Genomic DNA, 14,188 nt, shown 5'->3' with positions numbered 1-14,188 from the left:
CGTCTGTCTGTTAAAGGGTGGTGACACCCTCAAAGTGTGCTACACAAACAATTAAAATATTGTTCTTTTTTTTTTGGTCTTTGTGAAATGTGTGGGCTGTAGCCGCACCTGCATCCTTAAAGCAGCAGCGACAAGCGTGCGTCTGTCTGTTAAAGGGTGGTGACACCCTCAAAGTGTGCTACACAAACAATTAAAATATTGTTCTTTTTTTTTCTGTCTTTGTGAATTGTGTGAGCTGTAGCCGCACCTGCATCCTTAAAGCAGCAGCGACAAGCGTGCGTCTGTCTGTTAAAGGGTGGTGACACCCTCAAAGTGTGCTACACAAACAATTAAAATATTGTTCTTTTTTTTTTGGTCTTTGTGAAATGTGTGGGCTGTAGCCGCACCTGCATCCTTAAAGCAGCAGCGACAAGCGTGCGTCTGTCTGTTAAAGGGTGGTGACACCCTCAAAGTGTTCTACACAAACAATTAAAATATTGTTCTTTTTTTTTCTGTCTTTGTGAAATGTGTGGGCTGTAGCCGCACCTGCATCCTTAAAGCAGCAGCGACAAGCGTGCGTCTGTCTGTTAAAGGGTGGTGACACCCTCAAAGTGTTCTACACAAACAATTAAAATATTGTTCTTTTTTTTTCGGTCTTTGTGAAATGTGTGGGCTGTAGCCGCACCTGCATCCTTAAAGCAGCAGCGACAAGCATGCGTCTGTCTGTTAAAGGGTGGTGACACCTCAAAGTGTTCTACACAAACAATTAAAATATTGTTCTTTTTTTTTCTGTCTATGTGAATTGTGTGGGCTGTAGCCGCACCTGCATCCTTAAAGCAGCAGCGACAAGCGTGCGTCTGTCTGTTAAAGGGTGGTGACACCTCAAAGTGTTCTACACAAACAATTAAAATATTGTTCTTTTTTTTTCGGTCTTTGTGAAATGTGTGGGCTGTAGCCGCACCTGCATCCTTAAAGCAGCAGCGACAAGCGTGCGTCTGTCTGTTAAAGGGTGGTGTAACTCTCAAAGTGCTCCAAAAAATAAAAAACTATTTTTTTAATGTGTTTGTGACTTTTGTGCGATGTAGCCGCACCTGCTTCCTTAAAGCAGCAGCGACAAGCGTGCGTCTGTCTGTTAAAGGGTGGTGACACCCTCAAAGTGTGCTACACAAACAATTAAAATATTGTTCTTTTTTTTTCTGTCTATGTGAATTGTGTGGGCTGTAGCCGCACCTGCATCCTTAAAGCAGCAGCGACAAGCGTGCGTCTGTCTGTTAAAGGGTGGTGACACCTCAAAGTGTTCTACACAAACAATTAAAATATTGTTCTTTTTTTTTTGGTCTTTGTGAAATGTGTGGGCTGTAGCCGCACCTGCATCCTTAAAGCAGCAGCGACAAGCGTGCGTCTGTCTGTTAAAGGGTGGTGACACCTCAAAGTGTTCTACACAAACAATTAAAATATTCTTCTTCTTTTTTCTGTCTTTGTGAATTGTGTGGGCTGTAGCCGCACTTGCATCCTCAAAGCAGCAGCGACAAGCGTGCGTCTGTCTGTTAAAGGGTGGTGTAACCCTCAAAGTGTGCTCCACAAACAATAAAAATATTCTTTTTTTTTTCTGTCTTTGTGAATTGTGTGGGCTGTAGCCGCACTTGAATCCTCAAAGCAGCAGCGACAAGCGTGCGTCTGTCTGTTAAAGGATTACATCGGTGACAGCATCCAAGTAGGCATGTCAGACAGTCCGTACCTGTACTGGCAGGAAAAAGAAGCAATTTGGAGGTCCCTGTACAAACTGGCTCTATTTTACCTGAGTTGCCCCCCCTCCAGTGTGTACTCCGAAAGAGTGTTTAGTGCAGCCGGGAACCTTGTCAGCGAAAGGCGTAGGAGGTTGCTTCCACAAAATGTGGAGAAGATGATGTTCATAAAATGAATTATCAACTCTTCCAGGGAGACCAGCCTCCAGAACGTACAGAGGGACCTGTGGTTCCAGCAGGGACGAATTAATACTCTGTGAGGATGAGGATGTACACACTGAAGAGGGTGAGGAATCGGTGGATGAGGAGGATGAGGATGACATCTTGCCTCCGTAGAGCCAGTTTGTGCAGGGACAGATAAATTGCCAGCTTGTTTTGTGGGGGCCCAAACGAACCAATCATTTCAGCCACAGTTGTGTGGCAGACCCTGGCGCTGAAATGATTGGTTTGTTAAAGTGTGCATGTCCTGTTTATACAACATAAGGGTGGGTGGGAGGGCCCAAGGACAATTCCATCTTGCACCTCTTTTTTTTCTTTGCATTATGTACAGTTTGGGGCCTAGTTTTTCAATGCCATCCTGTCTGCCACTGCAGTTTCACGCCTAGATGGGTCACGTGTTTGTGCCGCCCACTTGTGTCGCTTAGCATAGTCATCCAGCTACCTCGGTGCAACCTTTTGGACATAAAAACACTATTGTGAGGTGTGAGGTATTCAGAATAGACTGGAAATGAGTGGAAATTAAGGTTATTGAGGTTAATAATAGCATAGGAGCAGAAAAACCTACAAATTCTGTGATTTTAGCTGTTTTTATGCTTTTTTTCAAAAAAATACAGATCCAAAATACAAAACCCAGAACCCAAAACACGCAAGGGTGGTTTTGGCAAAACCAATCCAGATCCAAAACACGAAGAAAGATCCAGATCCAAAACCAAAACACAAAACACGAAAAGTGGCCGGTGCACACCCCTAACATATATATACAAATAAGCAATGTCTGCAGTCATTGAGTGACATGGCCAAAAAGAACGGATAATACAAAGGCAGGGGCGGATTGGGATGGATAACTAGCCCGGGAAATTTCTGGAAGCCGCCCTAATGGGGGAGGGGTCTGTTGAGTTGGCGGGGTCAAGAGGGAGGTGGTGGGATACTCTGAGTTGGATGCAGTGGTGCCTTTCTTTGCATCTTTTGCTGCACTTGTGCAGGCGGCATAACGCTAATGCTGCTATAGAGCCCTTCCCTGGTGTACATCCGTGCGTCTGACTGTGCAAGACTGTCCCGAACCACTTTTAATGTCTACAGATGCTGCAATCATGCTTTGTGCGTTTTAGACTCCCCATCAGTCGCACTGTTGACGTAAGTTACAGCGTCATTCATGTCTCTGTACACAACCACTATAAATAACATGCCTGTGTCACTCTAATAACAACCTCACCTACATCTGCATCTGATTAGCCAACCCCCGTAACAACCCAGGTACAGTAAGCCAAACGCATTTTTAATACACTTCTTCATGCATGTGCCAGAATCTGTACTGTGACTCTGGGCCTGATTCAGAGACGGACTCTCTGAAAGAGCGCTCGCTCTGAATCAGGGCATTTTTTTTGTTGTGTGGCCTCCTGGCCACTCGCTTAGCTGTGGGTGACCACCCACAGCTATTGCAAGCGGCCAGGTGATGGCCGCAATGGTCTCGACCATCACAACCATCGGGGCTTGCGACGAGACCCTTATGGTAGGGTTTCGTGGCCGCAAGCCCCAGTGGACTTCCTGCTCTAATAGAGCAGGAAGTCCACCTACTGACATCACGAGTGATGTCAGTAGGGCCGCCCACAAACTGCAGGCGTTCCTTCGGAAGGGTTTCGTGGCCGCAAGCCCCAGTGGACTTCCTGCTCTAATAGAGCAGGAAGTCCACCTACTGACATCACGAGTGATGTCAGTAGGGCCGCCCACAAACTGCAGGCGTTCCTTCGGGAATGCCTCCATTTGTGTAGCCAACCCCCTTCCCCGCCTACAAAACGGGGCGAGCTGTCGATCAACATCAACAGCCGCCCCTGTTATAGTGAGTCCCGGAGCGAGATAATTTCTCTCTTGCTTCGGGGCTCGTGCATGCGCACGCCAGAGCCAGCTCACGAGCGCTGTGCACTCGCGAGTGGGTATGAATCAGGCCCTCTGTATGAACATTATCTTGATGCATGATGGAAAAAAATAAAAAACACATTGGCCCCAATAAGAAAAGACAAAGATTGGCCCCCGACAGGAAAAAACATAACACATTAGCAATAACAGGAAAAAACAAAATACACATTGGCTCCCACATGGGAAAAAAAGCACATTAGCCCCTCAAAAAAATAAACCAAATACATTGATCCTCACAAGAAAAAAATAAAACACATTAATACATTTACCCTCAGCACACAATAAGTTTCCCAGCACCCATTACTAAATTCACAAATAGCACCTATTACATTTACCCACAGCACCCATTCATTCTCCCAGCACCTATTACAAAATTTGCACCTAGCACCTATTAAGCACCCAGTACCTATTACTACATTCATTTTCCCAGCACCAGAGGTGTAACCAGAGTTGATGGCGCCCAGGACAAATAAGAAAATGGAGCTCCTTGAAAACCATTCCCTCTAGTGGTGGCCATCTCCTGAATACAAAACACACACACACACCTGGTAGTGCCCATTCCCCCCTTACACACACACACAAAGTCTCTCTCCCCTGGTGGTGGCCATCTTCTGCAAACACCCAACCACAGACACACACCTGGTAGTGCCCATACACCCCCCCTACATACACACACTCTTTCCTCTGGTGGTGGCCATCTTCTGCATACACCCACCCTTCCTCTCTCTCTCCTCCCCCCCCCACACACATACACACACACAACCTGGTAGTTCCCATACTCTGCATTCCCCTCCCCCCACCCTCCTACCTACCTGGTGGTGGCCAATTTCTCCTCGGTCTGGAACTCTGGATCTTCATAATTCAGCAATCAGGTCACATCGAGAGCACGCCCCGCCTCCAATATTTGTGGCCACGCCCCCTCCCATGCTGCAGCTGCCTGTACTGTACTGGCTCCATGCACTGGGTGAGAGGGTGTGATGTCCTTATGTGTAACTGAAGCCAGGGGTTTGTCAGAGAGCGCAGAGGGCAACTGACAGTACATAATCATGTGCTCCATAGTATTGTTATACTATGAAGCTCATGGTTGTATACTGCAGGTTGCCCTGCCCCCGCCCTATCTGACAAATCCCTAGCTTCTGTTACACATAATAATGACATCTTACTAGTGCAGCAGTGGAACAACATGGTGCCCCTCCTCCCGGCTAAGCTACTGACCTGCTGTCATGCTCCTGCTCCTCCCGACTGCTGCTGCTCTTGCTGTGATCGATGGTGCTGCCTGCTACTACCCTGCGCCTCAGCAGCAGTAACTAACATTCAAAAGTCCGTGCACCCACCTAGCCCCGCCCCTGCGCCAACGTGATGACAGCTTCCAAGTGCGGCTGCCTGCTTCCGGCACTGGCAATTTATAAAGCGGCCTGGCTGACAGACAGTGTGTCAGCAGGCCCAGCAGAGGAGGAGATGGGACCGGCCCAGTTTGGAACTTTCCCAGTGGCCCAATCCGCCCCTGTACACAGGCAAACTAAAGGTCAAGGGGCGGACATGGCAACCCTAAAAAATCAATTAAAACATGATAATGTCATATTCTCATTTAACCCGCTAGGATGCAGCGTAATATAACGGAGGTTAGGAATAGAGCCGACGGCACATAAACTTCTACTCAGGGATAGAGGGGTTAATAAAGTTAAAAATGTTTGTTTACAGTTATAGGCAGATGCGATAGGACGTTGGGTTAGGGGCGGAGTTAGTGAGAGGGTGTAGAGAATCTACTGTGGTAAAATCTGCCTCTTTTGAATTGATCTGCGACCAGGGAAGTGCAGTTCCTTTATTAGCAGATCTGTCTGTTGGGATAATCGTTTTTATTCATCCCTACTTTCTCTTTCCCTACTTTATATCTTTCCCTACTCTATTCTCTATACTTTCCCTATATATACACTCTCTTTTTTCTTATCTAACTTTTCTTTCTCTTTCTTTACCTACCTATCTTGCTTCCCTGCACTATGAGCCGCCCCCAGCGCGCGCGCTCGGTACCCGCCCGTCTGTCAGACGGTGGCGGGCCCGGCGCACTTTATACCCCTCAGGTACTGCCCTCCCGGCGTTCGGGAGGGTCAGGTACAGCGGGCCCCTTAGCGGACAACGCTGCGGTCACGTGCACGCGGCCGCGGCGGTCCCGCGAGACGCCACAGGTGCTGCCTCCACCTGCACCTGGTTCCCCGCCGGTCGCCAGTACTAGTGCGACTGGGGACCAGGGCGGGCGGGGATCGGGGGCGGCCAGGCATACTATAGTGCCTGCGCGAGTCGCGGGTGCGCGCTCCGGCCGCTCTCGCAGCCAGCAGCGGGCAGTCACACCGCCCGTCCCTTCTTCCCCGGTGGCCGCTCAGAGGGAGCCGGCTGAAGTCCGGGGGGAAGGGCGGCGGAAGCGGCCACATAAGCGTGCAGGCCGGATGCCTGTCATGGCGCCGGCTTTCACGCAGGCCCACATTAATACAGGCGGGGGGCGGAGATGAAGGGGGCGGAGCCAATGCCTGCATAGTGACAGGCAGGTTAATCCGCCCCCTCTTCTGCTGCCCTCTGTTCATAATGATGCAGACATGGGGTCCCCCATGTCTGCAGTAGCCAGCTCCTCCAGGCCTGCGGGGGTGGCAGCTGCTCCGGCGTCTGCTATGCCTGCAGGGCCTGCGGCACCAGGGAGTGCTCCGTTGCTGGATGCTGGTGCCATAGCCGGACTGCTGGTGTCTGTGGTGGGTGCACTGACACCGCTTTTGACCCAGCAGCCTGGAAACGCTGACACTGGAGGCCCTTCTGCGTCAGTGGCGTCCGCCGTGCAGACGCAGCTTGGCCCTCTGGTGCAGCAATTAGGCAGGATTTGCGGTCTTTCCCTCGCTCCCATGCCCGCAGCTCCTTCCGTTTCTTTCTCTCCCTCTGCCATCTCCCTTCCTCAGCCCAATCAGGCTACGGACACAGACAATGCGCACAATGCCGCCTCAGTCTCTTCTTTTACAGACGACAGTCTGGAGGAGTTAACAGTGGTCGCAGCCCCGACCAGAAGTGCGACGGCGGAAGTCGGAGCTAATGCGGGCGCTGGAGTTTCCAATGCCCTCGCCAGCGCTTCTGGTGAGTGTGACAGTACGTCTGACTGCGGGTCTACTTCCATTTCCTCTTCCTCTTCAAGCGATAGTTCGCGGAAGGCTAGGCGTAAAAGGGCAAGGAGGTCTCGCAGACGTCGCTCACGTCGTCACAGGCATTCTAGCGAACGGTCCTCTGGCAGTAGTACCAGTGTAGATCGCGGAGCGGGTCCGGAGGATGTTGTACACTGCGCTAATACAGCTGTCACTCGAGGTATGCGTACCAGGGTTAAGCAGCAGATCAAAAAAGGGCGCTACGTAGATATGTTCACCCTTACAGCTACGGCGAAGAAAGCTGCTGCGACCGCAAAGGCAAAAGGGGGTATTGGTCTGGAGGCCTTTAAGTCTTACACGAATTGGATATCTGGGTTCTGCGTGTTTTCAACTTGCTATCTCAAAACCAGGCCTTCCGAGTACCTTAACGTAATACGATACTTACACCTGATACATGGCCTATTCAAGGCCTCACGCAGTACGGCTTGGCGTCAATACGACGAAGAGTTTCGTCGAAAACAAGATCGGGTTAAGGTCATGGAATTGGGTTGTAAAGAAGTTGAAGTGTGGATGGAGGTGACCCAGCCTACACGCGTCCTTGTTGATCAGTCCCCTGGGTGGCCAGTTCAACCCTCGTCCCCCTCGGCACCAAGGACAGCCAATGGAGGGCAAAACAAGCGGAAGTGTTACGCATACAACAATGGGAATTGTACCCTTGGTAACAGGTGTCGCTTTCGACACCAGTGCCTTCGCTGCGGCGCGGCACACCCCAGTAAAGACTGCTCCCGCGGTCCAGGAGGAGCTCAGGCCTCCTCTGCAGTACCCTCTGCCAAACGGTCAGGGGCCGGGACTTCAAAGTAAAGCGACCCCCATTCATCTGGATGCCATGGCAAAATGGTTAGACTGGTATCCTGTGCGGGACGCCGCCGCCTTTTTGCGTAAGGGTTTTGCAGAAGGATTTTCGCTTCCAATAATACGGCCTGTCAGTTCCGGGTCCCCTAGGAATTTACGCTCGGCCTGCGATTTACCTCACGTACTAAAGGATAAGGTTATGAAGGAGGTAGGGCTGGGTCGCATGATTGGACCTTTCCCGCAGCCTCCGATACCCGATCTGGTCCTTTCCCCTGTGGGTGTTGTCCCCAAGAAGGCCCCCGGGAGTTACCGTTTAATTCAGCACCTGTCACATCCGTCAGGCACGTCGGTTAACGACGCCATAGATGTTGAGGTCTGCCGCGTACAGTACCAGTCATTCGAATCTGCGTTAGCCTTGGTTCGCGCAGCGGGTCCGAGTTCTTTCATGGCGAAAGTGGACATTGAGTCCGCCTTCAGATTGTTGCCCCTGCATCCTGAATCATTTCGTTTCATGGGGTTTCGGTTGACGGATGGCTATTACCTGGACAAATGTCTTCCGATGGGTTGTTCTATTTCCTGCGCGTTCTTCGAGCGTTTCAGTTCCTTTCTCCATTGGTGTGTCGCGGTGGGGTCTGGGGAGACGAGCATAGCCCATTACTTGGATGACTTCTTGTGCGTAGGTCCAGCTGGCTCGCGTCGCTGCAATCGTCTCCTTTTTTCATTGCAAGCACTCTTCTCGGAATTTGGAGTACCTATTGCGCAAGATAAAACTGAGGGCCCAGCCACTAAGCTGGTTTTCTTGGGTATTGTAATTGATACCTTGGAGGGTCTTTGCCGGCTGCCGCCGGACAAGATTCGTCGCTTGCAGGATGCTATCCTCCTAGCGTTAGCAGGAGGAAAGGTAACTCTTCGTCAAGGTCAATCCCTGCTCGGGCTGTTTAACTTCGCGTGTCGAGTTATCCCGATGGGGAAGATTTTCTGTCGGAAGCTACAGAGGGCTTTGGTAGGGCTGCGTCACCCGCACCATTTTCTGCGACTGTCGTTTGAGCTAAAGCTGGACCTGGCGGTTTGGGACTTTTTTTGGTCGATTTTAATGGAGTGCGCGTCTGGCCTGCGGATCCTCAGCCTAATGCTTGCCTGCAGCTCTTCACGGATGCTGCTGGATCATCAGGTTTCGGATCTTTTTTGGGAGGAGATTGGTGTTTTTCAGTTTGGCCGGCGGAATGGGTGCAGGCAGGATTGACCAAGAACTTGTTCCTACTGGAGCTGTTTCCCATAGTGGTGGCATTAGAGCTATGGTGTCAGCGGTTGCGCGACCGTTCCATAGTTTTTTGGTGCGATAACCTGGGGGTAGTACATGTGATCAATAACCAAAGATCGTCGTCGCTGCCAGTGTTGCGGCTTCTTGCTTGGCTGGTTCTGCGCGCTTTGCAGTTTAACATATTGTTCACAGCTCGTCATGTGCCGGGTACTGATAATTCCATTGCTGATGCGCTCTCCAGACAGGATTGGCGACGGTTCCGCGAATTGGCCCCGTACGCGGCATTAAAAGGTGAGCTTTGTCCATTTCATTGCTGGCAGATCATCAAACCAGAGTGGAAGATCTCGCACGTCGGTCCGTGGCCCCACGGACGTTGACGGCCTACCAGACATCTTGGCAACAGTGGGAGAAGTTTTTGCAAGGGCGGAGTTCGTCAGGTAAATCTCGTGATACTAATATGGTTGCTTTTGTTTGTTTCTTGTTCGATTCCGGCAGGTCGCGGGCTTATGTTGCCCAGAGGCTTGCTGGGATTTCGTTCTTTTTGCGCCTAGCGGGGAGGAGGGACATAACTAAGGGTTTTTTAATACAAAGGGCCCTTAGGGGTTGGTCTCGCGTCAGGCCTGCCGCGGATGACCGACGTCGTCCTATTGGTCCTGATTTGTTAGCGCGTCTAGGTGAAAGTTTGACGGGCATTTGTTCTTCGCAATTCGAGGTTCTGTTATTCCGACTCGCTTTTGCGATGGCCTTTCATGGGGCGTTTCGCATCAGCGAGCTGGTAGCGTCTTCGCGCCGCGCTCAGCCCCCTCTGCTTCGTTGTCACATTTTGCTGCGTGATACGCTGCTGTGCCGTATTCGGCGTTCCAAGACCGATCAGATGGGTAAAGGTCGCTGGGTGTCCCTGAAGTCCTGTCCTGATGACGGGATTTGTCCGGTTCACTTAGCCTCCCAATATACTCTTTGCAGGCCAATGCGGCCGGGGGCTCGGCTTATGCACGAGGACGGAAGTCCTTTGACTAAATTCCAATTTAGATCGGTCTTCCATCGCTGCATACGGCACCTCGGGCTTTCCCCTTCGGATTACGGCACCCATTCTTTTAGAATAGGTGCCGCCACTTTTGCGGCCTCCTCGGGTCTTTCTTCACAGGAGATCCAGGCTCTCGGAAGATGGAAGTCCAATGCTTACAGAAGTTATGTTCGTCTGGAATCATAAATTGTTATACTTTATTCGTTTGGACTTGAGTGCCTTGGCCAACTCGCTGCCTTTCCGGTGGGGGTCCCGAGAGATTTTGCCCTGTTTTTTGCCCTGCTTTGGACATTGATCGTTTAGCTTAAAATAATATTAATGTGAACGAATGAAATATAGAAAAGATCCAGCAGGTTTTTTGTAGGTTTTCACCTCGGGTCAAGTCTTCCTCCCCCCCTCCCACCCTCCCACTCCTCCTTCGTGATTTACATGTTGCATATATACTTATCTATTATATTTCTGTATATTTGCAGGTTTCCAGGACGCTAGGCCCATTTGGTTGATTGGTCACTCTTTTATTTTTTGGGCCGGGCAGTCGCGCTTTGCTGAAGATGTCTCCGTGTTCCCATGTTGGGAGAGTGTTAGGTGGTTGGGGCAGAGGGGCATGCTGTGGGAAGCTTTGTTGCGCAACTTGCACAGGGCAGTAGCTGAATTTGGTCCCCCTTTAGTGTTAATTATCCATCTCGGGGGCAACGATTTGGGTCAGCAAACGTCCTTAGAGTTGCGCCATGCGATTGTTCGTGACTTGAGAGAGGTGGTTCGGTTATTGCCTAACTGCCTTTTGGTGTGGTCCCCTATCATCGCCAGGCTTTCCTGGCGCTATTGCTATCATAGTGTGGCTTTGGACAGGTCCAGGAGGAAGGTTAACAAATGGGTGGCTAGGCACGTGCTGGAAATGGGAGGGCTAGTGGTGCACCATCCTTTAATTCGGATTCAGGATGCCCACCTTTTCCGCAGGGATGGAGTTCATCTTACTGAGGAGGGTAATTTTTTGTTTCTAGAAGATATTTTTGCAGTTTTTAAGGGTTTGGTTGGTTAGCATGGTGGCGGGCTGCTTCTCTCCTGAGAGCCGCTGTGGCGGGAAAGACCGGCAACATTGAAGTGTCCATCTTGCAGCAGTAATAGCGGTGCGCACCCCTTCAATGCACTGATAGGCTGATTTCACCCTATTGGGGTCAGCGGCACCTCTCGACCGAGCAGGATGAATGGTGCATTGGCATGGGTGTTGGGGCCGCATCACTTGCTCTGAAAGGGATAGTTGGCCCTTTGCAAGTTTTTAAGATCACCCTACCCTTGTCTGGGATAGTTGGCCCTCACAAGTTGTGATTTACTTCCGGCCTAAGACAAGCGGACGCGGGTTAGTTGCCGTTCTTTCTCCTGCCACCATGTCTACCTTTGTAACCAAATAAAGCTGACCAATTAATTTAAACGGCATAACTTGGTCTCCTGTGTTTATTTTAGTTAAGTTTAGTTTAAGTTTATGGGTCACATCTATCATCTGACGATAGAAAGTTTAATATAACGGAGGTTAGGAATAGAGCCGACGGCACATAAACTTCTAGTCAGGGATAGAGGGGTTAATAAAGTTAAAAATGTTTGTTTACAGTTATAGGCAGATGCGATAGGACGTTGGGTTAGGGGCGGAGTTAGTGAGAGGGTGTAGAGAATCTACTGTGGTAAAATCTGCCTCTTTTGAATTGATCTCCCACCCTCCCTACCCTCTTGTGTCTTGTGTCGGCTTTATTTCATTGGCAGGGAAAGACCGGCAATATTGAAGTGTCCATCTTGCAGCAGTAATAGCGGTGCGCACCCCTTCAATGCACTGATAGGCTGATTTCACCCTATTGGGGTCAGCGGCACCTCTCGACCGAGCAGGATGAATGGTGCATTGGCATGGGTGTTGGGGCCGCATCACTTGCTCTGAAAGGGATAGTTGGCCCTTTGCAAGTTTTTAAGATCACCCTACCCTTGTCTGGGATAGTTGGCCCTCACAAGTTGTGATTTACTTCCGGCCTAAGACAAGCGGACGCAGGTTAGTTGCCGTTCTTTCTCCTGCCACCATGTCTACCTTTGTAACCAAATAAAGCTGACCAATTAATTTAAACGGCATAACTTGGTCTCCTGTGTTTATTTTAGTTAAGTTTAGTTTAAGTTTATGGGTCACATCTATCATCTGACGATAGAAAGTTTATTGAGCCGGTGTATCCACCGCGACTCCATCTGCAACAATGTTCTAGATCTGTCACCCCCCCTAGAACTAAGGGGGACATGATCAATCATTTTGTTGTGCAGGGTCAACAGGCTATGTCTGTGTTCCCTGAAATGATGTGCCACGGGTTGATCATTGTCACTGCCAGAAAGGGCTTGAATGATGGCAGATCTATGTAAAGCCATCCTATCGCGTAATGAGCGGGTCGTCTTGCTGATATATAACAGGCCGCAGGGGCATCTGATGAAATATACAACATACTGACTAGTACAGGTCAGTAAATGATTAATCCTATACCTGCGACCTGTGTGCGGATGTACAAAACTATCACCAGTTTCGAGGAAACCACAAGTGGCACACCCCAAACATTTATAGTTACCGGGTTTTTTTGTCAAAAAATGGGATTTACTAGAACTGCCAAAACCTGTAATGTCATTATGTACGAGCCAATCTCGTACATTCTTACCTCGTTTATAACAGGATAATAGGCTGGTATTTTTAAGTACAGACAAATTAGGGTCAGTACTAATCATGGGCCAGAATTTTTTAGCAGTTTTGATAATGGGGCTGGTACTGGCACTAAAGCTATTAACCCATACCAATTTATTAACCACTTTCTTACTGTTGGATACTTGTGTAACAGTTTTAGGGGCAATTAGCGCTTTCTGTCTAGCAGCCTTAAGTACTTTCAGTACTATTTATGAAACTTGTCATCATAAGATCAATTTGCCTGCTTTCATCCACTGGGTTACTACAGATTCTGTGGATTCTTAAAAATTGGGAATACGGCAAACCCTTAATGAGACATCTAGGATGATAGCTAGAGGACAGCAGCAGATTATTGCGGTCCGTGGGTTTTTTATATATAGAAGTAGTTAGATGACCATCAACCAGTGACACAGACACATCCAGGAAATGTATAACATCTCTTCTGATCTCATGGGTAAACTTAATGTTAGAATCGAGAACATTAATGTCACTCATCATTTCTAGGAATTCATCCCTGCTGCCCAGCCAGACCAGAAATATATCATCTATGTACCATGTGAAAAACCTGATTTTATCAGCATAGTTTCTGTTACTAAAGAACAGATCTTGTTCCACACGGTACATAAAAGCATTGGCGTTAGCCAGGGCGCCACAAGAATCCATGGTACAACCCATGGTTTGTAGATAGAAATCCCCATCAAAAGTAAAGTAATTTCTAGTTAGAAGTTGTAGAAAAAACATAAAATCTGGACCACTGTACTTGGAATTACTGCACAACAGATGTTCTACTGCTGCCAGTCCCCTAGCATTGGGAATACTGGTATATAGGCTCACTATGTCCACAGTGCACAGCCAACAGTTGTAAGGTAAATCCACTAAGTCTTGTAGTTTAAATAGAAATGAAGTCATGTCCTTTAAATAGGTGTCCTCCGCCTGAATAAGTCACATAATTAGTACAAGACTGTACTGCAGTGTAGCTCCTCGGCAGCTGCTGTAGCACATCCACTAGCAGGTAGTGGAACAACAGTACAATTACAACATTGTAATCGTACAGTCGTTCCTCTTCCCCTGCAGTGACTACATTGAACGATATGTTGTTCAGTGCAGGCACCCTCCCTCATCCCTGAACATGGTCTATCTGTCGTTATTGACAGATTGACCAGCATATTCAGGCAATGATTGATGTAGGAAAACGACCAGCGGGAGCGCACATTGCTGGTAATTTCTGACATTATAGTCTACGATTTGTGCATGATTAATGAGCGATTGACAGATAACGATGTCGTTATAGTTCATTCGCTCATTAATATCACCTAGTGGATGTGCGCCAACAACTTAGCAGCCGCCAAGGAGGACCGGCGCACAGGAGCACAGGTGATG

Source organism: Taudactylus pleione, unplaced genomic scaffold (genome assembly GCF_031769625.1).
Source record: "Taudactylus pleione unplaced genomic scaffold, aTauple2 ptg001573l, whole genome shotgun sequence".
Classification (NCBI taxonomy): Eukaryota; Metazoa; Chordata; class Amphibia; order Anura; family Myobatrachidae; genus Taudactylus; species Taudactylus pleione.
The sequence above is the reverse complement of the archived record's forward strand: the minus strand, read 5'-3'. Positions refer to the sequence as shown.